Below are 26,831 nucleotides of genomic sequence, written 5' to 3' on the forward strand. Positions count from 1 at the left end.
GGGGCCAGTACTTTTGCCCTCTAAATTGGCCCGCCGATCGCCTCCCTAATTGACATGACCTGTGACATACGTGGTGCAGGTGGATTTGCTCTTCAGGTCTACACCACACAACGCCTACTCACTGGAGATCGGTTCAGGCCGCCGCTTAGACCCTCAGTCCACCAACATGTTTCAGAGTGAGTGGGCGGACGCCCTTTCTGCTCCGATTCCTGTGCCGCAAGCCCCTTCTCTTTACATCGTACACCACTAGCACGACCCTCCGATCTTCGCTGGTCTCCCCGGCGAAGATGTGAAGGACTGGCTCGATAAATACGAGCGAGTAAGCACAACTAATCACTCGAACCACTCTAACAAGCTCCACTGAATATCGCTTTATCTCACGGGTGTTGCCAAGACATGGTTCTTGAAACACGAGATTGACTTCACCGGCTGGCCGGCCTTCAAGCAGCAGCTTCGCCAAGTATTCGGCCCACCTGCCGTTCTATCCGCTCTAGCGAAGAGAGCCCTAGATACTCGCCCACAACATCCCGGTGAGTCGTACACATCGTACGCCGAGGATGTCCATGCGCTTTGCCGGCACGTCAGATCATGATGTCCGAGTCAGACAAACTGTGTCACATCCTGAAGGGCATCGGAAGCATATCCTACAAAGCCCTTGTTGCGCAGATTCCTTCTACTGTCGCTGACGTCGTCTCCACGTGTCAGCGTCTCGTCGAACGTGATGCTTTTCGCCTGCAGTCGGGCAATAGCGAACATCGTCCAGCAGACCGGGAACTGCATGACATGATACGGGAGATCATACGCGAAGAACTCCAATTATTGGGCTTCTCACCACCTTCTCCATCTGTCACACAGTCTTCAAGTATGACGTTGCGTTAAATCGAAAAGGAGGAACTACATTCACCAGTCCAGTCCACGTACAGCCACCTCCGTCCAGCTCTGTGAAGTACGCGCAAGTTGCGGCCGCACCTCCTCGCGACATAAACTTTACGTTGCTGCTACCATCCTCCACGTCGGTTTCTGCTGCACCACCAGTCCACTTCCGGCCAATGCCGCCTGACTCTCCGTCTACCCACTTGAGTGCGCTATCTCCCGGTGGGGCGAACACCATGTACTACCCGTCTTGGCGCCTGTCTCGCCCAACATGTTTTTTTACTGTGGATATCGTGGCCATATATTGCGCTTCTGCCGCAAGCGCCAGCCGGACGAGCGTCGCGGGTACGACATGCGCGAACGGGACTTTACCAGTGAGAATTCTTACGCCCAGCGTTATTCCTCTGGAAAGCAGTGGTCTCCATCTCCGCCCGCATCGACTGAGACACGGAACGCTTACCATTCAAGCCGGCGCTGATGATGTTCATCTTTTCACCTCTCCTCCTCTTCTCTCTGACCAGCCTCGTTCGCCACTGACAATCGGTTGGAAAACTAAATGATGCAGTTTTCGGAAGATAAACTGCATCAAACAATAGGACTGATATTCCCCCAGCACGCCCGTTCAACATAATTTCTGTTATGGTGGAAGGAGTTTTCGTGGACGCTTTGGTGGACACCGGTGCTACAGTTCATGTGATTAGATATGATTTGTGCAAACGCCTAAAAAAAGTAATGACACCTTGTTGCAGACCCACTCTAATTGAAGCCCAAGGGAACACTATCCACCCTTTTGCTCTTTCTACTGCTCGTGTTTTCATCGATGGCATCCTGCATTACACCCAGTTCACTGTGCTTACCCGGTGCTCTCGCCAGGTAATTCTTGGGTGGGAATTCCTATCTTCACCTTTAGCCGCTATATGTTGTGGTGAACGGATTCTGCGCCTTACAAATACTTACTCCATGTTCGACGAAGTCAAATGCAAGCCACTACGCCTGTTTGCTCGTGAAGATCTGGAATCACCGCCAAATCAAGAACGAATTGTTACCTTGAATTCTAAGGACATCGACCATGGTGACATCTTGGTGTCTCCTTTGTCGACTTGCGTTGCTAAAGGCATAGCCCTTGCGTCAGGTGTCGTACGCTTTCACCACGGCTCCGCAATCGTCATTGCTACGAATGTAACACCGGAGAAAGTTCTCCTGACACAGGGTACTGCAGTAGCCTGTCTTGTGGATGCTGAGCCTCTCTGCTTCACGCCACTTAAACCTCTTTCTACCAACGACCCTTCTATGAGTAAGCCTGGCTCTTCCTCTCCCTTCACAGCACTCATCAGTATTGACCTAACAATTACGCAGGCGCAGCAGTTCATTGCTTTGTTAACGAAACACGCCGATTCTTTTGACACCTGCACATTGACGTTGGCCCAATCTACCACTGCAGCGCATCGCATTGAGACCGACAAAACATCTATTGTGCATCGCCGCCCATACCGCGTGTCTCTCATTGAGTGAAAATTTATGGAGGAAAACCTGGCTGACATGCTTCAACGAGAAATAATTCGTCCATCAACTAGCCCTTCGTCATCCTTTATCGTTTTGGTACTTGAAAAAGATGCGTCCGTGCGCTTTTCCGTCAATTACCGGGCACGCATCGACGAAGCCCTTGATTCACTGCAAGGCGCCGAATACTTTTCAAGCCTTTATTTGCCTTCGGGATATTGCCTGATTCCCATGCACGATGGCAACAAAGAAAAAATGGCATTTGCAATCCCCGATGACCAATACGGCTTTAACATGATGCCTTTTGGGCTTTGCAATGCACCCGCGACGTTTGAACGCATGATCGACACCGTCCTGTCTAGTCTGAAATGAAAGACGTGTCTCTGCGACCTTGATGACATTATCATATTTTATAAACCTTTTTTCAGCACTTGAGGTGCTTGGATGACGTCCTAAAATGCCTCTCTGGTGTGGGTCTGCATCTCAACTCCAAGAATTGCCGTTTCGCCACCAAACTGATCAAGGTTCTCGGACATGTCTTGAGCAGGAATGGCATTTGCCCTGACCCCGAAAAGATTGCTGCCGTCCTTCGATTTTCACGCCCCACAAGACCTAAGGATTTACAAAGTTTGTTTGGCCTCGCATCCTATTTTCGCTGTTTTATGCGAAATTTCACTTGAATTGCTGCGCAACTTCACGAACTACTTGCTTCTAATGCACTCTTTGTGTGGTCCGAAGAATGTCAGTCAGCGTTTGACCTATTGAGGGAAGCTCTCACGTCAGAGCCTGTACTCTGCCATTTTGATGACACCATGCACCCCTGCACTCCTGCATACCATCGCCAGCGGTTGCGGTATAGGTGCTGTTCTCCTCCAACGCGATGACTCTGGCCAGGAATGGGTCGTCGGGTACGCTAGCCAAGTGATTACTTCTACCGACAACTATACCATCACTGAGCAGGAGTGCTTCGCTGTGGTCTGGTTCAAACAAAAGTTCTGTCCTTATCTGTAGGCCGTCAATTCACCATTGTAACAGACCACCACGCCTTATGCTGGCTTTCTACAATGAAGAACTTGTCCGTACGCTTAGGTCATTGGATTTTACGCTTACAGTAGTATGATTTCAAGAAAATTTATAAATCTGGCGAAAAAACATCAAGACGCCGACGCTCTTCCTCATTGCCCACGGCTTACGGGTTCGCTTGACACTCCAGTTGCCATCTCCAACGACACCAGTAAGGAAGTTACTCCCAGGTATGTTGCCCTGCTCGCCTCGCCGTATTAGCCGCCAATCGACGATGACCAACCCTTCAGTTCTCGTCAGCAGGCTGACCCGTACTGTCGGCGCATGACAGCCCACCACTCAGAAGCTACGTGTCCACCCAATGCACGGCTACGTCGACAACTCGAGCACTTCAAGATTCAGGACGGTGTGCTGTATCGTCACATTTATTATCCTGACGGTCAGCGCTGGGTACCTGTTCTGCCACGCGCTCTTCGACAACATGTACCTAACGCCTTTCTTGACAATTTGTCTGCTGGCCAGCTTGGCGTTCACAGAACCTGCGACCGCATTCGAAGCCACTTTTATTGGCCTGGCCTTTTTACCAGTGTACGTGGGTTCCTGTTCTCTGTACCAACTTAACAAACTTCCGACATCCCCTTCTGCTGGTCAGTTAAAACCAATGATGTGCCCTACAACACATTTCGAGGTCGTTGGTGTCGATCTTTATGGGCCCCTTCCCGTTACTGGCACTGAAATTAGATGGATAGTCACCGCCATAGACCATCTGACATGCTACGCCGAGACAACTTCAGTACCTACTGGTTCAGCATCGGAAGTTGCTCACTTCATCCTTCAGGCCATGATTCTACGTCATGTGTACCTTGTCTACATCCAAGTGACCATGGAAAGGTGTTCTTATCAAAGCTTTTTGGGTGAAGCTCCTCACGTTTCTGATACCACACAAGACGGCGTCTACCTACCATCCTCAAAAAAATGGTCTGACGAATGATTTCATCGAACCCTTGCCGAAATGATCACCGTGTACATTCAGCCAGATCACAGAAACTGGGATAAACTTCTACCGTTCCTCACTTTCGCCTACAACACCGCTGTTCAGGGCACAACCGGATACTCACTATTTTATCTCGTTTACGGACGTTCACCTACTTTCTCTATTAACGTTTCCGTCTTCACCAGCAATGGCCCTCCATCACCGTCTACTTGCGAGGAATATATTTCTCGCCTTGCCCAGTGCCGCCAGTGCGCTCGTATGAACATGGAATCTACGCAACAAGCAAGAAAGGCCGTCTACGACACCTCTCATCGTGTGGTATCACTTCGACTTGCTGACGAAGGGCTGCTATTGACACCAATTCGCACACCTGGCATGTGCGACAAATCCCAGCCTCGATTCATTGGCCCATATGTACTTTTAGACAGACTTCACTTGTAAACTATCCTGTGACGCCTCTTGTCGTGACAACTGACTGCCGTTTGCGCAGCACCGAAATTGTACACGTTTGCCGCATGCAGCTGTTCAGGCGATGTTCCTCCTCACCTTGACTACCCACCCGCAGCAGTCAGGCTGGCCGCTTCCACGTGGGGGGGAATCAGTGTAAGCATCTATTAAGCGCTTCATCTTCTTCTGGACAGCAGTCAGTCATCATCACCTGTTCTGGCGGACAGTCATCATCATGTGTGAACGTGCGCTTTAACTTCGAGTGCGTTGCGCTTTTTCATTCCCGAGTTCATGGCCGAGATACCAGTCAGCGCCACCAATATATATATATATATATATATATATATATATATATATATATATATATATATATATATATATATATACTGGTGGCGCTGACTGATACTCCCATGTTTAATTCACATATAAACCCTATAAAGTGGCGGGGGGGATAGCTGCCGTGGTAGCTCAATGGTAGAGCATCGATTGCGTCATTCAAAGGTCACAGCCCACTTTTTTTCATATTTACATTACAGTTTTGTATAATATCTTCTTCTATACTGTTCTTGGCATTATTGTCTGTTAGAAAAAACGAGCCCTTAGGTATACACTTCTTTTCATAATATACATATATATATATATATATATATATATATATTAATCCCTGATCACGAGCGCCGCAACGCCGCCCCCCCTTAAGATATTCTTCCAGAGCCCCTGGAGGCCCAGGCGCTCGTACGTCTGTGGGCAGAACATTTGAGCGACCTATGCCGTACTAGAAAGAATTCGAATATATACACAGCGATTGCAGAGAAGCTGGAGGCACTTAGATTTCAAAAAAGCACCAAATAAGTCCACAAGAAGATTGAAAATTGGGGACGCAAATACAGAAAAGTGCTTGAACCTGTCACGTACGACTAATGCTCCCTGAATCATGTACCGTCATGTGTCGTATTCACATTACAGCTGTTCATGAATTTGCCTGATATTGTTTATTTTGCAACGTTTGGATGGCCCGTTCTGCCAACGCATTTTGCGTCGCATCATTGAAGTTGCTGTGACGAGACGCTGATTTTGAGTCTAGCATAGTTATACACCTTTTCACAGGAAGAAAAAAAACAGCGCCATTATGGGCTGTGCGCGGGAGTACAAAGGCTAAGGGCGCAGCGTTGTCAGTGCATTTTCGATTGATTGATATGTGGGGTTTAACGTCCCAAAACCACTATATGATTATGAGAGACGCCGTAGTGGAGGGCTCCGGAAATTTAGACCACCTGGGGTTCTTTAACGTGCACCCAAATCTGAGCACACGGGCCTACAACATTTCCGCCTCCATCGGAAATGCAGCCGCCGCAGCCGGGATTCGAACCCGCGCCCTGCGGGTCAGCAGCCGAGTACCTTAGCCACTAGACCACCGCGGCGGGGCGTGCATTTTCGAGGAGACGCGCAAGTTTACACAGACCAAAGAGGAAGGCGTTTATGAAAAGGTGAATAGACACCCGGCAATGCAGTTTATTTGATACGATGGTAGAGCCAGAACACAGACCCTAGCGAAGCGAGTAGGCGCAGCAAAACTGAGTCTTCCTATGCGTAGCCTAGCAAGTAGACGCAGCAAAGCCAACCTTGTACGTGCATATCATTTTCTTTTTTAGTTGTTAGCAGGGGATCATGGCTAATTATGTAAGCGCCCAGGAAGCGTTCTTTGAAAACATGCCTTGAAGAACACTGACGCTTCAGTGTGTGACTGTATTGAGCGAGAGTTCCATTTTCTTAGTATCCCTTGAAGTCGGTACCAACAATGCTGAGAAGGCCCAAAGAGCTTCGTCACACCCTCTGGTCCACTTTCGGGTGCCTATACGCTTAGGGTATGTGTGCCGCCGGTTCTTTGTATATTGTAAACGATTGACATTGCAGAGAGCGCCAGTGAACGTTTTTTTTTCGCGTTTGGAGTGCCGGCATTGAGAGATCTGATGAGATTTGCAGGGTTGTGTTTTTCTATTCTTTGTTTACTGCTTTTATAAGAAGCTTTTCAATCCTTATGTATCATTTGCGCAAGCGGCATACTTACGCTGTCCTGCACAGTGTTCCCGTATTTGCGTGCAGTCGCACTCACACCGGTGTGATATCAATTTTTGCATTGGTAACAGTTGCGATGTTGGTATCTCCTTCAGGGGCACCGAGTGACTCCTTGCATCTGCAAGGACAAATTTACCGTGATGCATGCCAATGCATTATTTCTTGCTTACACACTTGCAGATTAATCAAACGGAAGCAGACGGCGTGGGGTCGGGTGCCCAATGCTGGCCATATTACCGGGATATTCACCGCTTTTTAGGATATCTTCCGCTACATGATGAAAACCTTGCAGATGAAAGCGGCTGCAACGAGGATTCCCCAGCACAAGAGGTAAGTATGCAAATACCTTTGTGACATATGATCATCAGGCGCCACTTAAATTGATTAACTAGTGGCTTATTCATGCAAGTTATTTGTTCTTCATTGTCAATATAGTTTTCTACTGGAAAATAGGCTGCGTGCTTCATGCGTGTTGCATAGTCTATAAAGCTATAATTTTAGTCTAAACCTGAAGTCTCCTGTTACGTTTGCAGAATTGCAAACAGTGCGGGAGAAATCAAGAGAGTCAAACAAAAGACTAGGCAGAACGGATGCTGAGTACGAAAACAGTTTAGAAGAGCTTGTGTGGGGGCTAGTTGGAACATACTCTAGATAAAGGAAGTTATGCAATGTTATACTCCTGTCACACGGCACTATCTTGCGGTCTGGATCTACACGGCCATTGAAAGGACATTTTCAATTGTTGTCAATGTTTATCGGCAAGCTACTATGATACAAAAAAGTTCCAAATCGCACACTAATTTACTTAACAATGTTTCGTTGAGTTAAAATATACTGCGACGTGATAAAACAAAATCAATAGAAAAAAATCCTCGTGCACATCAAAATCAAGATTAGCCTAAAGCCACTGACAACTTGCCGTGCACACAATTTGAAACCACGACAGTGCAGATACATTTATGATCGCGATGAATGATAATCTTTGCAAAGGAACGTTGATTGCTTTCAACCTGCTGCGAATGAAGCATCAGAAGCGACCGAAGTGCTTCAAGCTTGCCAGTAAAAATTATCACAGATGACGAGGGAGGTAGATCTGCATCTACATGCCGAATCGTTTATGTTATAGCTGCTCTTCGGACTTTTACTTCATCGGCGGTTAACAGAGCTGTGGTGCTGCCCAAGAAAGGATATTTGGTTTCAAAACAACCTTCCTAAACTGGTGACCAAAACAACAGCGAGCGTTTGTAAACATGACCGACAGAAGGGCCATTGTGTCAAGTCAGAACTTGGAAAAAATATGCTTTCCCAAATTGATTTTACTATTATATTGCAATCTTGAAAATACTGAAAAGATAACAACTTTCATTAAACATCTGAGCATCGTTCACACTTGCTTTAAGGTGTCGCTTTTGCGATCTCTTTTCATGCGCCTGTTGCAAGATCACACAAGCTGCGCTTCCATGAGTTCAGTGAATACATTCAACGAGCGAATGCCATCAGGAGCGAATGTCATTTATTATGACCGTGTAGCAGCAACAAAAATGATATTAATGCCTAATGTTATTCACAGCGAATGATGTTACTGCTGTGTGGCAGGGATATTAAAGACAGAAAAAAATAGCTTTGTCAGTGTAGTAAAAGTTTTCGGTCCTTAACTTTGTAGCTGTGACGAGTGATACCAGACGACGCTCGGTGCGTGTCTCGCGCTTTTGCGCGAAGAAAACGAAAAGATTCGGCACCGAGCTCGCGGGCGCTCGACGAACGGGGAATAAAAAAAGTGGATCTGGCTGTCCCTTTCTAATCTTGAAAGAGTGTGGACGTCCTTCTTAGGCTGTCTCGGAACCCAGTATATACAACGGCCACAACGGCACGTCACAGTTTGCGCCCAACAGCTCGAGGTGAACTGAGAAGACGTGTACATTTATGCGGGGACGTCGTTTCCTGCATGCTCCCTTGGCGCAACCACTGACGTTTGAACAGCGTTGGCTCAGTGATCTCAATATGGCGACGGTCCCGTGCTCTGTCGACGTGTTTGAGTAGCTGGATGACGCCACAAGGTTGGAAGCCTGCCGGTCAGCTGTGTCCGAAGCGAATGTCCTAAGGATCGAGGTGGGTCAGCTTCGGAGCAAATTGGAGGAACTGAAACTGATAATTCTCAAAGACAACGACGCCGCCGAAGACAAAGACGCCGCCAAAGACCACGACGCACCAAAACCGCCTCTTTACTCGCCGATGAAGGCAAGTCACGACCTCTTGTGTAACTTACTTGCTCCACTAGTAGAGTGCATCGAGCGTCTGCAATTTAAAACGCATGAAACTTGTGACGCTGAATCAAGCACGAGTGCAGAAGAGAACAGTGCGTCGACGAATCTCAAACGCGCCTCGTGAAAGCAACAAAGACAAGTCAGAACCGATGCTCACGTGTGCATGTCTAACAGTGAAGATGCTCGCGACCGACTTTCGAGTTGCACGGTGAGCTCCTTACCGCATCTCGGGAAAGATCTAAACGCCTGGTTTTACCAAGTGGACGATTGTTTTAGAACCTTCAGCGTTTCTGACCAGGTCGCCTTACCATTCATTATTTTAAGGCTTACAGCTAAAGTTTTTACTTGGATGCGTCAGCAAACGAAGGTGGCTAGTATCAGTAGCTGGGCTGACATGAAGGCAGCGTTCCGCCGACGTTATAACGTGGACTGCAATGTAATATCTTAGCAGCGATTGTTCGGCGCAACGCAACGCGCATGCGAGTCATGTACAGACTTTGAATACCGAAAGCTGGACCTGATGGTGCTGTGCAAGTATCCTGTACTACAACAGGAAAAATGCTAAGCTATCATGGCTATTCTGTCACCCAATGCAAAGAAGCACTTTTTTGATAAAATATTTAAGCGGTTAGACTATATGATAAGCACCTTTGTGCGCTTTGACCAGACCAGGAATTCAGAGAAGGATATTCAAATTTTGGCTGCGGAAGAATGCAAAACGCCACCCACAACGCCGTCTGTCGATTGCCGTAATGGGGCAAAGCGTTCGCCTCGGAAGCCTATGCGACATCGTCAATGCGCGGACAGAAGAGAATCTAATGGTTCCTCAGATGATGAAGTAGCTCAGAGAAAGGTGCTGAAAGGAGAGGATACGAAAGCGAAGTCACAACCATCGCGGCAATCGACTCATTCCGCAACGCGTGTTTTTGAAAATTCGCAAGGAAATGCCTTGAGAGTTCGTAGACTGTGCTTGAACTCCTCCATAAGTGGCCATTTTGTCACTCAGTGTCGTTTACCGCTAACTGCAAAACTTGTGAAGTGGTAGGAAGATTTAGAATCTTCCAGCTCACAGTTGCGGGGCAGCGAACAGCTGGTGAAGCCGATGCCCGCGAGCAGTCGCCAGTAATTGAGCAGGTGTCATGTGTCTCTGAAGCGGGTACTTTTTCTGTTCCTCTCGCCATCGACGGACAAACGAATAAAGGCATCCTTGAGTCTGGAGCTGTTAAAAACTTGATTACGGCACCAGTAGTTGAAAACTCAAATTAAGCATAAGGCCTTAATCCCCACGTTTCGCAGGAGCAAGCGGCCATCAGCTACAAAATTCAGTTCTAGTCAGTGCTGTGGTGACAGTGGACGACCAAACACTGCAGCATGACTTTGTTGTTCTCCAGTTACATCACGAAGGAATACTGCAAGGCGATGACTTCTTGCGGGCTTCAAGAGCCGTCATCGACTGGGGCTCGGAGAGCTTCGCGGTATCAGTCTCCCAAAGGCTACGCAAGGTATACCTGGTTATGGAGCAACCACTGCCAGCTTTATCAGAGAAGTTGGTTCCTCTGGCCTGGCGTCACATATCGGAAGATGAAAATCATTTAATGGTCATCACCTGGACAAAGCTTTTGTACGATCGCTATTGAGTCATAGAGGAGCCCATGGCACCAGCTGCATCAGAAAATAAAACGAAGGTTTTGATTACTTACTGCTGTTCTCAAGCCGTGTTGCTTCCATATCAGAGTGCAATGGGCTCATTGAAGGAGGAAGCAAATTTGAGGATATTGACCGTTCTGGAGAGGAATGCCAATAGATCCTCCAAATTTCATGCCTTTTTTCTGCTATGGACCTTGATACGCAACAAGCTTATGTGTTTGTCGATCGGCAGCACCGTTCAATCACAATAGGAGACGTTAGCTTTACAATAAAACAACGATATCTTCCAATGAGCTGCAGGTCGTGAAGGATTTGTTGGTGACAAATTTGGTTTGCTTTGCACAGTCGAGTACAAATGTAGGCTCCTGAACAGTTGAGCGACATTGCATTCCAAGTAGAATTTTAAAGCCAAGATTGCTACGTCCTCGAAGATTGTCACCAGCACAGTGCGACCTCGTCAAAAGTATGATCAAGGACCTAATTGATGTCAATATGGCGTGACCTTCTCGGAGTCTTTGGGCATCATCCCTTGTCCTTGTAGCAAAAAAAGACAGGACGACGCGCATGTGGGTTAATTATCGACGTCTCAACGCCGTCACAGAGGATGTGTACCCTTTAACAAGAATTTAAGATGCGCTGCAGGCACTCACCGGAAGCAAGTACTTTTCTGTTATGGACTTGGGGGCTGGATTTTATCAGATTGCCATGCATCCAGATGACATACAGAAGACAACCATCGTCACGCCGTGGGGTCTTTATGAATCCCTGCGGGTGGTATTTGGTCTAAAAGGTGCCCCATTCACATGTCAGCGAGCCGTGGATACGATCATTTACGGTATTAAATACGACAATTCCCTTGTGTGTATTGATTGCATAGTCTTCAGCCGGACAATTGAAGAACACGTTTTGAATCTTCAGAAAATATCTACAAGGTTCGAAATAGCAGTCTTAATGTTCAAGCCACAGAAGTGTTTCTTTTTTTTTGTACTACCATCCATTACCTTGGGCACGTTGTCACAAAAGACGGTGTATCTCCCGACTTATCGAAACAGGCAACGGTTCAAGCTTTCTGGCCCCTTCGAAGTGTACAAAAACTACAATCATTCATCGAGCTCACATCCTACTTCAGGAAGTTTATCCCGAATTACAGTGTTATCGCAGCACCTCTTCGATCACTCCTGAAGAAAAACGCTACTTTTTCATGGGAAGAAGATCACCAAGTGGCATTTGAGACATTAAAGTGTGCGTATTGCCAGCCGCCTGTCCTTAAGCTATTCTCCGAAAAACCAGAATTTGGTGTCCATTAACACACTGATGCATCTCGGCTCGGCTTGGGAGGTCTATTGCGGCAAGAAGATGAAGAGTGCCGATATTGTTCAGTGCTATACTTGAGTCGATCTTTCAAAGGCGCGGAGTTTAAATATGTTTCGACAGAACTGGAAGCTGTAGCAGTAAAATGAGCATTAGAAGAGCTACGATCACACCTGATTGGCCGAAAATGTCAAGTTGCCAGCGAACACCATCCTTAGTGCTGGGTCTTGCACTACAAGGAAGGAAACCAACGCCTTCTTCGTTAGTCACTGATTCTGCAGAAATTTGACTTTGATGTCATCTATAAATCAGGAATTCTGCACAGCGCACCAGATTGTCTTTCGAGGAATCCCCTCATTGTTGATAATGCTGAACCAATTCTTGCAGTATCATAACCTGCACTGCGATTCTGTGACAACATGGGTGGTGAGCAGCGTCTCAATGCATTTTGCGTTTAAGCCCTGCTAATGCTTAGGGGTGCACTGGGCACGAGAAAGCAATAGAAACGCGTGAAAAAGACGTTTATCACACATAACTACGTGTTGTACAAAAGAGAACAACGACAAGTGAGCAGTCGATTTTTCTTCTGCCTTCCTGCACAATGACAAACTGAGGCACTCCATGAAATGCATGAAGGACGATACGGTGGCCACATAGGCATCAGGCAAACATTCGATGCACTTAGGTCTAAATATTACGGGCCGAAGCTCCGTGCAGACGTCAGATGGTACGTGCATCACTGTGACCTTTGTCAGAAAATCAAGCTGTCGACATCAGTGCATTACAGTCTATCACAGCCAGTATAAGTCCACAGCCCGTTTCAAACACTTGGGATGGACACAATAGGGCCATTCAAAAGCTCAAGACGTTACAAGTACATCATTGCAGCCATTGATTACCTCACAAAGTTCGTGGAGGCAAAACCACTCCGTAACATAGAGGCCGCAACTGTCCAGAAGTTTGTCGAAGGAAGGTTCATCTTAAAGCACAGATGTCCTGCCACACTTATCCCAGACCGCGGTACTCAAATGATGGCGCGCTCTACTGAAGCATACTTCAAATATCGGGGCATCAGACATACTGCCATTGATGATTCATATGTAGATTTTAACGTCCCAAAACCACTATAAGATCATGAAAGATGCCGTAGTGGGGGGATTCGGAAATTTCGACTACCGGGGGTTCTTTAACGTGCACATATCTCAGCACACGGGCTACAACATTTTCGCCTCCACTGGAAATGCAGCCGTCGCAGCCGGGATTCGATCCCGCAACATGCGGGTCAGCAGCCGAGTACGTTGGCCACTAGATCACCGCGGCGGGGCGATATGCTGCCAATACCAAATATAACCCCGCAGCAAACGGCTTGTGCAAAAGAGCCAATAAGACAATCAAACAGATGATTGCCATGACTACCGTCGGGGGAGAAAATGGGCCGATGTGCTCCGTTATATTGTATTCTGTTAAAACACCGGGTACCAAGACACGATTCGGCAAACTCCCTTTTTCTGGTCTACGGTAGGTATCCGGCGCTACCATTAAATATTGTATACAGCTGCCGACGGCTTGAGAGCTCAAAGAAGAATCAATCTATTTCACGGTAGTGCGCGAACGACTACAAAAAGCCAGGGAGCTTGCGGCCACGCACATACGACTGGCTCAAGAAAAACAGAAGCGGCACTTTGACAAGCACCACAAGAGCATTGTGTTTGAAAGAGGACAACTGGTGCTCCTCAAAGCTCCAACGTCCGGTGTGAAAACAACTAGAGCGTACACCGGACCTCACAAGATAGTGAACAAACTGTGTCCCGTGAACTACGAGATCGAATGCGCGGACAACATGGGAAGTGACCTCTTGCATGTTGAAAAGTCAAGGCCACAACTGAACCCCATTGCTCACATGGAGAAGCCCAATGCTTCGGACTAAGGTGTACTAGGGTGCCGTGCAGTTTAAATAGTTGTTGGTGCTTGTATATACTTTTGTGTGCCTGAGAGTGGGTAGACAATGTTTCGTTGCCTTTTGCAAATAGTTCCAGATACGACTGTTTAAGTTAGTTTAGTTACGTCTGTCTTTGTGTTTTGTGTATGAAGGTGAGGCGACTAGTTTCTAAACCGAGCATTTTATGAGTGATAGCAGATGACGCTCGGTGCGTGTCTCGCGCCTTTACGTGAGGAAAACGAAGTAAATCGGCACCGAGCTCGCGAGTGCTCGAGGAACGTGAAATAAAAAAAGGGTCTGGCAGTCCCTTCCTGATCTTGAAAGAGTGTGGACATCCTTCTTAGGCCGTCTCGAAACCCAGTATATCCAACGGCCACAACGGCACGTCACACTAGCAATGCCTTCACCTACACAAAACAGTTCACAGTGTATTATATGTAAACTGCACTACCATAACCAAGCAGCTGGGCTCGTAATACTTTGGGATATGCAAATGAAGCTTTTCCAGCTTTCCATGTATAGGTTTCAGCTGCGAAGAATCAATGAGCTCTGGTACTTTTTCCACTCTGTTGTCAACTTTTGTTTCTATATATGTAGTAACTAAATGGGTATATTCACCCTGCTTCACAAAATTTTAGGCACAGATACAAAGCCTCCCTAAATTTGCCATTTTATGCTGAATACATTGTGCCAATTATTAAAAACGCCCAATTTAATAATACGTTTTCTGTGTGCACGCGTACTCATGCAGTTAACAATAGTCAAATAGCTTTCATTTTGTATTCAGCAAAGTTTTCATTAGTACTTCTCTGTTTATTCAGAATTTTGAAATTTGTGCTCGGCAGATCCTCGTCGGAATAGTGTGAGGTGCTGTGCAAGACGAGCAGCTCATTCATGGCAGCCCGTCACCTCTTCTCGTGGCGACACCTGAACCATCACGTTCCGCTCAAAGGAGTACATCGTTAGAAACTACAGAGGCTGCGTTTAGCTGTGAAGCTGGGTTGGACAGTGACAGCTTTAAAAAGAGTAAAAAAAATGGCAGTGGCTTAGCTCAGCTATGCCAGGATATACGTAGCGTTAGCAAAGGTTCAGCTGATTATTCTTAGCTTTCCAGATATCATGCTTACAGCTGTCCCAATGACACACACACGGTATACCTATTATGTGGCACATGTATATTTTTTTTGCCGGGCAACTACTTCGGCATCCGAGGATTAATCTTCTCCGCTCTACTGAATCGTTGAGTAGCATCTGCAGTCTCCTTCTCCATGGTTATACCACAGTGGCAAACGCCAGTCAGAGGCGCTATCAAGCGGCTCCAGCGCTGTGTCAGATGGTGACTGCACAGGGAAGGCGCGCGTGTCGGCGTCCTTATGGCTACCAATGCTATGACGGCACTCCTCTGGAAAGCGCAGACCGGCGGCGGTGAGTCGTGCGCGGCCGCGGCCGAGTGCGACAGAGGTGCCGGCTCCGGTGCGTGACACCACTGATCATCTGCGCAGCGCATCGAAGTGCGCGCACACCGGCGGCGAGCCGCGCGCGGTAGCGGCGGAGTATTATTGCGCATGCGCAGACCAGTGCCACGCGAAATTAGCTCAGCGAGGCCAGTGTAGCTAACGCTACAAAAACTGGAAGATGCAACCTGCTGCATGAGCACTTTTGACACAGCTGCGTGAGAAGCAACGCCAACTTCGTCTCTCTCTCGAACGACGACAAGGAGAGAGAATTACAACTGAAAGAAGAACAGCTGAAGATTTTCAAGGATATAGCTTCAATGTACGAGAAGTTGCTCTCCGTGCTGGGGGAAATTGCGAAAAATAAAAATAAAAACAACATCGAAGGCAATTTCATGCACGTTTTATTGTGTACAGCATGCAACCATTAAGCGTTAATGTAAATAGGCGGTTGCAATGAAGAGGTCTGAGCTAGATCACGAGAGACGGGACGCTTGTATTGAGAAAATTGTTTGAATGCAGTTCTTGTTTTCTCGCCTTCGTTTGTGCTGGCTGGTGTGCTGAGGCACAGCCTCCTAGATTTCCCTTGCCTGCTTGATTATCGGCGGTCACTTGGGAAGCGGCCTTTGTCAGAACTGTGGTGGTGGCGCCACTTAAGTAGGGTTGTCTTCAAATGAGTTTTTACATATTTGGTGCTTATACGCAACAAAAATGCCGTAAAAAGTATTAGAAGGGCGTGAACGTAATTATAAATGATTATGATTAGCCCTACGTAAGTGACGCCGCCAAAGATGACGGGCGTTTCGCGCTCATTCAACATGCAACCCCTTCAGAACAAGGCATAGCCTCTGAAATTAGCAAACACCAAAGTTGCTGATCTCAAAGACCAAGTACAAAAACCCTTACCATACTACGTAGGTGGCACCGCCATAGATGATGGGCGTTTTGCGCTCATCCGGCAGGCAAGAAAAATATAGGAGGCTATGGTTGTGGGGAGGCGTCACATAAAGAGAGGCAAGTTGTTGAACTTCCGGTTCCCATGGATGCTGAACACAGTTCTGGAAATTCCTGCAGATGTGCAAAACTCATGAAGCCCTTATTGCACGCTTTGAGTTTGGCAGGCGAGACTTCATTCTTTTTGGTACGAAGCGCAAACGAGCTTTTAGCTTGCCAAAAGCATTCTCTACAATGTTCCTTTTTCTAGACAGGCTGTAGTTGAACAGCCGTTTTGATGTTTCGTCTTGAGGATTTGCGTATGGCTTCATAAGGTTTGTGGTCAAGGTAAACGATTGATCACACAGTATCTTAGGAGCAACGCGGGCACCTGCAATCATGACCTGAGGAAACTTGAAGTGTGCAGACTCCACCACCTTTTTTAGCCCCGAGGATGAATAAACACCTGCGTCATGACACTTCCCAACTTCCCAACTAGGATATATCTGAACCTATATCTGTGGTCTACTAGCGCTAGAAGTATCGTGCTGTACCTGCATGGGGAAAACATAATATCAAAAATCCTTCACAATTGCTAGAACACTGTCTACCATTATGTCTCTCTTAAGTGAATTGTAAAGTTTACTTTTGGCCTCATAACACATAGTGCACACATCATAGATCAAAATATAAAACAACACCACATTCACAAAAAGTGGTTATTAATGGCATAGACAAGACCAATGCTTGAAAAATTCGCGAGGACGTCAAAAAACATCTAACATGTTCTTCTAAATACACAATTATGGGTTTCTTCTGCAATGACGTCTACGTTAGATCATTTTTATAGACAACAATTTACTATCACGCCAAAAACTTAAAATAACCCTACGATCCTTTGCAGTTGTAGTAGTCGGTAGCGTGTTTCTTCGGTGGCAATACGAGAAAATGGCAACCATCGAGGGCTCCCACAGCTTGGAGAAATCCGGTCACAGCGAAGGATTGTCTAACGTGGTCGGCCATGTCTTCGCACCACGCCTTGCAAATACACGGACATTTCAGCTGCTCAATGACGGCTGTGGTAAACTCCCGCCACAACACATTAACCAGTGAGTGGCCTGCACCAAATAAGAGCGCGATCGTCCTGTCTTCAGCAAATGAGCACAGGCAGTATATATATAGCCCAATGGCAATTCTTTTCTCAACCGAGATACCTATGCGCATTTCTGTGCTCAAGTGGCTGAGCTCACATGCCAGCGACTCCACAAGGTATCTGAATGTACTTGGATTGGCGTGCAATTCCTCCTTGACGTCGAGTTCAGTCAAATGAGGCAATTTGTTTTCAACCAGCGTTTGTTCTGTTGAAAGCTCCACACTGAGGGGCACACGGAGGGTGCACTCTCAGCCAAGACAGTGGCTATGGTGAGTGAGTTGACGAGTAGCTGTTTTTTCATTGATATGGTATATAAAGAAATGTTGGCGCACAAGTATGGCGCCGGCTACTCCTCAGCCCTTGAGTGAAAGCTGTACACGTGTCCTAAAAGAAAACATACGAACCCAGTGCATGGAAAATATGTCACTCGAGCACATATATGCAAAAACACATACGCACATATCACAACACAATAATAAGGAAATGTTCAAAAGTCATATTGTCCCTCCCTAATATTTGATCCAACCAACCAAAAACAGCAGAGCACACGTCTGCTCTTCATGAAGATGTATTCGCTTGAGTGTACAAAGCAGTCGACACGTCAGACACTTCAGCACACACATATAATGGGTGTCACATGATTCTGCACATATTAAGTACTTGTGTTATACAAATAGAAGTACGTTATTGCTTAGTACTTCTCAGCAATTCCGCTGTCTTGTAAGAAACGTGTTACCGCTTTTGAAGCTTGAGTCTGTGAAACTCCAGTTGGCCACGGGCCCAGAAGTTTCTTGATGCTAAACGGTGTGTGGTCTAATGCCAACAGTTTCCATTTGAGACGGCGTCTCAGCATGTCATGGTGTGGGCAGTCTATGAGAAGGTGACATACGTCTTCATCTCTAAATCCACATTCGCATTTGGGAGTTTCAGCTCTGCCAATGCTGCGCAAAAAATCTTTTGTGTATGCGGTGCCTAGCCTGAACTGGTGAAAAAGAGGTTCCATACTTCTGTGTAATGCGAGCGTCATTTTGAATTCAATGAATGGATCGATGTGATATAAATCAGAGCTCTTTGTACCTTGGACAAGCCAAGGAGTTTTGCTCATTCTAGAAATTGTAGTCGTCCTCAATATATCTAGAAATATTGACTCCTTTGTTAACTGCCCTCTCAAGCATGATGTACGCATGACAGCGCCTATTCACAGGCGAATGAGTGCGCCGCAACACGTTCCAAATGCCCGTCACCATTACGCGTGCCTACCTCACCGAAGTCCGCCATTTCTGTTTTCGATTCAATATGGCCCTGTATTGACTCGGCTCGCCATGACTGATGACGGTACGCGGTTGTGACATTTATTTAATTTCCGTCCGACGTTTATTCTAAATTATGTTCACCTTCTCAATATGTAGTTAACCAGCAAGTAATGTAAAAAATCAACAAATGTATCTTGCCCTATTAATCAAGCAATGGCCACTGCCATAAATTCCAAAGTGCACTTCGCTTTTTCGTGAAGCAGCGCACCGCCGAAATGACACTTGGTGAGCGTAAGTAATGTTGCTTAAAGTACACCCAAATTGCCACGTGTGACGGGGGTACATATAAAACTGTAACTTTAGGTCACTCACTCAGGCACTTCTATTTATGTCATTAGAATCTACGTTGACCTGCGACCTGTCATGGTACAAGCACATCGCTTATGTAGTAGAACCGCACATAACCTTGGTTATTTATGGCTAATACTTGAACGCACACTGCGGCACACTGAAATATTATTACAGAAATACCTGAAATGGTGAGTGTTGTAGTAGGCATGCTTATGTTACTCCATGTGAAGAACTGGGAGTCTCTCGCGCGAGTGAATAACACCGGGTTCAAAATATAGGTAATAGTGAAAATATGAAAAATCGATATGAAGCATAGCGATAGCGAAAGGAAACGTTCTCAAGCCACTCTACGGGTCATCACGGCACGTCGCGATCATCTCTCTAGGAACGATGAGTTCCATGCTTCGCCGGCATTACCGCCTCGGCAATTCGTTCTGATGACTCTGCACAGTAATAGAGTGCTTCCACTTCCTCGTCTCGGCCAGCCTCTTTTGTTCCGCTCAGCGGGTCGGGAATGCAATTTGTCATCCACGGACGCATTGAAGCTGGGAAGGTCCCAGCACCAGTACCGGTGCAATTACGCCTTTGTCTATTCGATGCTGGTGCTTCGGCTCGGAATACAGCAATGCATTTGTGGTAAAAACACGCACAGCTGCGCTTCTGTTGCCCTAGTTTACAGCTGTACGTTAACACGTCCTGATTCATAATAAATGACCAAAAAAGTGTATTGTAGCTACTCAAAATTCAAAGACTACTGGCAGTTGAAACTCTGATTTAGAATGCTACACGCAAGTCTTGAGAACATTGCTGAGTGGGTTTTTTTTTGCAGTAGTGAAAAAAGAATTTACAATAAAAGGGGCTAGTAGGGTTGACTACATAGTGAATAGTTTGCGCGTGCAACACAAAGGCTCAAATGAAAGGTTCAAAGGACCAACGCAGACTATCACCAGAAATTTAATGAACGAAAAACATCATACATACTTCTTACACTACCTCATAATCACGGCGCAAGAGCAGAATGGAATAGTATGTTGTCTGGCATGAAAATATTGAAAACAAGAGAAACTTTACGCTATCACATTCTGTTTAGCATGTCAATTTTGTCGTCATTCAGTTCTACGGTTTCGCTGCCGACACTCATGCCTTAATGTCTAGAGATATGTCTTCGTGTGATGTACGCAAAAGTTACATTATGCAAAGCTTCACTGAACAAGCTCATTGTACACGAACACTTGCGTCATTCTGATTTCGTTAGCACCCTTAAGGGGAGTTCCCTCTCCAGTATATGTGATGCAATACGTTATACTCGAGGTAAAGTATTTTTATTTCTCCGAACAACACCTTGAAATAATAACCGCTCACTGAGGCATTGAAAAGTGAAAATGCACCTAGTCTGCGCAATCAGTAGAAGAAACACCACAGCAGCAGGAAAGGAGGGAAGAAGGACGATGGAGAGAAGTACACCGCTAAGAGAAGTCGCTAGCTTGGCAGCCAGTCGGACAGTAGCCCCTAAGGCAGGTACCTAGTCGGCCAGAAACCCACGGTTATTGTTTAGTCTTAAATTTCAACAGTAGAAACTTGTCAATAAAAGTTGTTTGAAGAGCTTATTTTATTCGTATAAAAGCAATAGAATTCTTACAGCAAGAGAAAAACGATAATAAAAAATTGGGTGCTGTTTCATAGTACATGATGCATTCTTCTGGGAATAGCCAAATCTGATATTGTTTTATAAATGCACTAATACGTGGTGGTTCAAAATATGAGTGAGATATAGACGGGAAAGCTACGACGCAGACCATGCGCTAAGACACGCACTAGTACGCTCTAGAACTGAAGCCTTCTTCTTGAGTTTGAATTCGCACGCGCAGCAATGGTTCTCTTTTGCCTTACATTTTCCACTTGTATTAGCAAAGAGAACCTCACTTGACCACTAGAATACTACACCTCGGCGATCTTCATTTATCATTCGAGTTATTCTCAAGAAACAAGGCCACAGCATCTATATTTTTCTGTTGCTCATTCACGTGGACGTTATTAGATAAGCGTAAGTTGCATCAAATGGCATCTACAGTAAAATAATGCGAAATCGAACTTCAGTAAATTGAATTATCATTCATATGGAACTGTCTTCTGACCTCCCAGTGCTTTAACATCTGTGCATAAGGATATTTATGAATATATCAATAAATATTAGGCCGAACGCTTCATACATCTCATACCACCCTTAGTGAAATGTCCCAAGAAGGAGGCCTTTCCTGATAAACAGTTGTTCTTGCCTCATGGAGGTTGACTTTCCCATATGCATTTGAGAAAATGATGCCGAGTCTCCTTCTTTCGTGCTCCGAAAGTACCGCTTTCTTCCATGACATAACGTCCTTTTACCCGCCGGGCAACCGTGCTTTCTCACATACATCCCGTGTTGTCTCTCAGCTACCGACTAATGCGTGTAACCCGCGCATCCATAACGACCCTCAGACAGATAATTTTTTAACGATAACCCAAACAGCCTCAAACGATACTTCAAACGGCCAACCCCATCCGCAGCGCCCACGAATATTGCTGAAGTTACAGTGTTAATACTTATGCGATCGTCAATTAAAAAGCAAATATTGCGCACATCTCAGGCACCATAACAACACGTCAATATTTTGTATGTGTCTTTTTACTAGAGAAGGCATACATGAGTAATTCTAAAGACCATAGCGTTTATCACGCTGTGTGGACAATGCAACGCTATGCTCAACAAGGCAAGTGTTTCCAATGGTTTTTCAAGGCGACACGGTGCTGCAACCTGCCCGTCGCTATGCGTTCTACACCTTATCACCTCCGAGATAGGCGCGCACGCCCTTTTTCGTTTTCGAAGATAACTACGAGATAGCGCTCGTGCCGAACGCGTCTCGTTGCGCTCGTTTGCCTTAGCTGCATGAATCGAGACACTCTAACGCAGTTCCTTTAGAATACGATTCACCCATTTGCTCGCGTGGAACATAAAATAAACGTTTTGTTCACTCGCTCCAGACACAAGACTACCGTATTTCGACGACATTCGCAACGAAACATGCAGCTACGGGTCCATTTTTTAGCTCATCATGCGTTGCCCCGAGATCTCTTTGCATTACTGAAGCAGTTTCTGTTATACCAACGGAGCAGTGCCATGAACACTCTTTCAGAAGCACTTTCACTTGGGCGATTCGGTACATAATTGGATAGGCTTCAGCGCACTTTAGACAAAGACAAATGGAGACACGCAGAACATAGAGGAGCGCTCGTATGTTATCTGTTTATCTCCATTTGTCTTCGTCTACGTTGCGCTGAAGCCTATTCAATTAAGTGCCATGAAGTTTGTAATGCTGCGAAGGCATCATTCTTTGCTGCAAAGCACCAACTTTAGAGGCAATGAAGTTTACGAATTCTCTTCATCTTATCGCAGCGCACAATGCACATGTGCCGAAACGTGAAGGTATTGTTGCAAAGTGTGATTACATGACGAAGATATATAAGTGCTGAAGCAAGGATCGAAATGAAGCGTTCTTGCATATTTGTCATTCGTCGAGCATGTGTGTGGTATGACTCAGACAGTACCTGGAATTTGTTATCGGAGAAAAAGTTTGGCTGACATCTAATTATTTTTTATTGTAGTCCAATGTTCGTCGAAAGAAATAACTGTGAAGCGTCGTTAGGCCTTTTTGCCACCGTCATTGATTCTAGCATAGTTTTATGGCTGATCATGGCTGATTATGTCTTCGTTGTATATGCTCTGGTCCGACGGCCACCGCAAGTTTTTTCCGTAAAAAAGAGTCTGCGTCTATACGCGTTGCACTCCAAATGTCGTCGAAAGTCGATAGTATTCTGTCTGGAGAGAGTGAATAAAGCATATATTTGATACTCTGCACAAGAAAATCGATGAACGGGATTCTGGAGGTGCTGCACGAAATATTAGCAAAATCAAGCAGTAATCTTGGAAAACTAAATTGTCTTCCTAGCACACGGCGTGCGCGCGCCATCTCAGAGGCTATATTCTGCGGAATGCATATATCCGCATATAACAAATTGGGTATTATGTCATGACAACTGACGAAGGTCATTCGTTCACGTGGTCCACTGCTGCAAACAGCATAATCATGACAAGCGTCTCATTTGGGAATATGACTACATACCAGGCTCACGGCGTGCTCACAGCCCTTTTGTTAGCTTCAGACAGACCAAATTTTATATTACGGTGTGTGAATTGGTGTCCAAGATAAATCACACGTCTCAACATGGTATTCATGATATGCGCGTCTATTAAAATATCACTACATGCTAGGCTCATAGCGGGCTAGCATCTGTTTTGCAAGCTTCTCATATACCAAATTTGCCATTACAGAACTAAAATAGACGACGAACACAAATGCCAGGCGTCAACATAATAATTATGGCATAGAAGTCATGTATGGCCTAATTTATGTCTTCCTCGTAATGTTGTTCTGATTTTATTGTGACGTGTCAACCTTCCTCATTCGTGCTTCGCATATCATCGATGCCCACTGTAAGTGTTGTCTGCCATTTTTATGCAATTTATTAGCAACACAGGATAACCATAATTGATAAGTCTTCTACCAGATCTTCTAACACCTTCTATAGAAAGAAAGCCTGCACTAGTTTACAAATATTCATTTCTTAGCAGCATACAGCACTCAAATTATGAAGACAAAGTTCGAAGAACGCAACGGCACTGCAGCGCTGTTCCATTAAAATCTTTGCTTGTATCCTGTGGACCAGAAGATACGCACTTCTGAGACTAGCTAACGCTGTGTTGCGTAAACTGTTGCACTGTACGTTCAAACATTCAGCCGCTTCAGCTAGGGCTGGACAAAGCTACATTGAAATTATATGGAGATACAATGCATGATTCCCAGACGAAAAGTATTGGTGATACAGATGAAAGATATTGCCGCGGAATTTTTATCTAGTACGATACTTGCCAATTTCATCTTAAGATACTTTGATACATTCGGAAATGTGTCGTTATAGACCTCTACAGTCTAGTAGCAAACGCGTGGGTATTACAACGACGGCTTAAAAGCTTCTAAAATGTGCCCCATTTCAGTTTATAGAAATGTTTGTTGGTACCCCAAAAGGTTTGTTCCAAAAAAATTTGGTTTGCGTCCAAAAAAAAAACCAGTCGGGGTTTTATTTAGTTGTTGTACAAACATTTAGCTGTTATATTATTTTAGCTGTTGTGTTGTTGTTATTTAGCTGTTGTACAAACAATTGTTTAGGCCGACAAAACTAAAATAAAGGCAGGTTGCATCTTCTAAGCTCAGAAAGCTGCTAGCAACTGGTGCTGCACTTCAGGCGTTCTAGAGACATGAGCTGAGAGCTGGTTAGTCGAAAATCCTAGTAGTACCTCGATGAAATCAAGACATGCCTTCTCTGTGGTTCTTTGCATTTGTTGCTATCCTGATCTAAATTTGTAATGGAGATATTAGGCAGTGTATCGCACTTCGACTACTCCGTTTGGGTGTGTTTTGCGAGAGCAGATATGACGATTGGTTGTTTTAAAATGTCGTTAAATGAAGCTATGAAGTAAATAAAGAAAAAAAACATGACAGTACACTATTTACTGCTAACAGTTGACTATAGTCAAGAACGATCAAAAGCGCACGTCACAAAGTTTTATCCGAGACCGCACACCCCTTCGTACATAACTGCATATGGACGCTCCTTTGAAATGCCTTTCTATTCATGTGTCCGCATAACGATTATTTGGAAGATGCAGTGGCGTAGCTTCGGGGTGTCATACCTGGCCAGTGTGTTTTTTTTAGTTTTTTCGTCATGGCACACAGAGCAAAACATGACTATTTCAAGATGGTGCTGTCTTCTTCACCCGTGAAGTACAGGTCAAAAGAGCACCCCCCCCCCCATACAAAAAAAAGTTGTGACTACGCCCCTTACAATATGTTCACAATTTGCTGAAGATATACATTGCGGAATTCTCGCAAGTATTGCTCAAGTTTTTGCTATGACATTCTTCTTACATTCGCATACTTAGCGCCACCACAAGAATGTGAATAATGATATTACTCCCATTTCCACAGCATTCTCAGTTGAATTTGAACGGTGTACCCTGTTTAAAAACATAATTTTTAATGGTACTTCTCAATTTGTTGTTTTCATAGTTTTCGTCTTTATGAAAAGGTTGCAGGTCAAAATAGCCTAAAAAATTACCTGTAAATCAATTTCACTGGCGTGATTATTCATGCTGCACACTTGTTTTTCTTTCATTGCGAAACACCGAATGTTTTTGAGTAAGCTAAGACTACGTATTGGTAGCACCCCAAAGCCAACAAGACTTTTTTAGTCTTCCTAAAGCTCTCGGTAAATCAAAGATTATTAAAAGGGTCCACAATTCCTCAAACACACTAGTTAAAATTTAATAAAAGAGCATTTCGCCGACATCAAGCGTGAGTTATAAACGCACGTGCATTTGAAAACTAATCAATGAAGTTCTTTTTATGTGTTGCCGTGCCATTGTTACAGCAAACAGAAGTCGTTATCTTCGCTGCCTCTAAACTCAGCTACAATCGAGTTCGGCTCTGCAGATGATTTCCCGTCATGTTTCTGAACGTAATAAAGTGATTTACTGAGTCCGAGACAACTCACATCTGTTGAACTTTACGCATGTCATAAGCAGATGTTTCAATCAGTTTTCGCAGGATATGCGTACAAGTGAATCGGAAAGGTAAACACGGGTCTTTCGCCGATGGCTTTTCTTGATAACATCAGGGGCTGCATAATTTAAAGAACTGTTTTGACATATGCACATCGATTCTTAAGAACTTCAGAAAAATAAATGCTTTTGTCTCTTTCAAAAGAAAAAGAGAGCCTGTAATCTGTGGCACGCACCCACGCTGGGCGATATGTAAAGAACTGGGTTGTTCTAACGAAATATTTTTATTTTATTAGCTTACGTTTAGTTAAGAGGAATCCAGGGAAAAAATTGTAATAGATATTGGCAATTAGAAACTACGGACATAAAAAATGAAGCAGATAATTTCATCAACAAAACGTAAAGGAAATAATAAAGCAACTTTGAAACAAGAAATTAGGAGTAATAATTGGTTTTACAGCCTAAATCTCCCTGAGACCTAAATAAAGGCCTGCCATTCATCGGCAACTTTACCGTCACTGAATCCTAGCGAGGAAGTCCCCAAAGAAAAAGAGCTAGATTCTTTACCTTCCATCTTGCGATACGAAATACAGCACCTAATGAAATCTTCCGCAAGGCATCATACCATTAGCAAGATAATAAATAATGGGAACAAACCTACAATAAGGTAAGCAGCCAGACCATGCCTGTATCAATATAAATTCAGATAAGGAGTTACACAACGCAGCCTAGTGATTCGGACTTCTACTGCACGCGTGCGACATATTTTACTATTCCAACGATGCTTTATGTGTTGAAATTCTACTGTGCTCATTATGGACATAAAAAATGCTTTTACCATCATTGTCTTTCCAAATTTAGCCACCATAATGAATTTACATGCTGCGTGGTTATGAGTGAATAACCGGATCATTTAACGATGACTTAGCTAACGCATCTGCCATTTCATTGAGAAAATGTC

Source organism: Rhipicephalus microplus, chromosome 6, assembly GCF_043290135.1.
Source record: "Rhipicephalus microplus isolate Deutch F79 chromosome 6, USDA_Rmic, whole genome shotgun sequence".
In the NCBI taxonomy this organism is placed as follows: domain Eukaryota; kingdom Metazoa; phylum Arthropoda; class Arachnida; order Ixodida; family Ixodidae; genus Rhipicephalus; species Rhipicephalus microplus.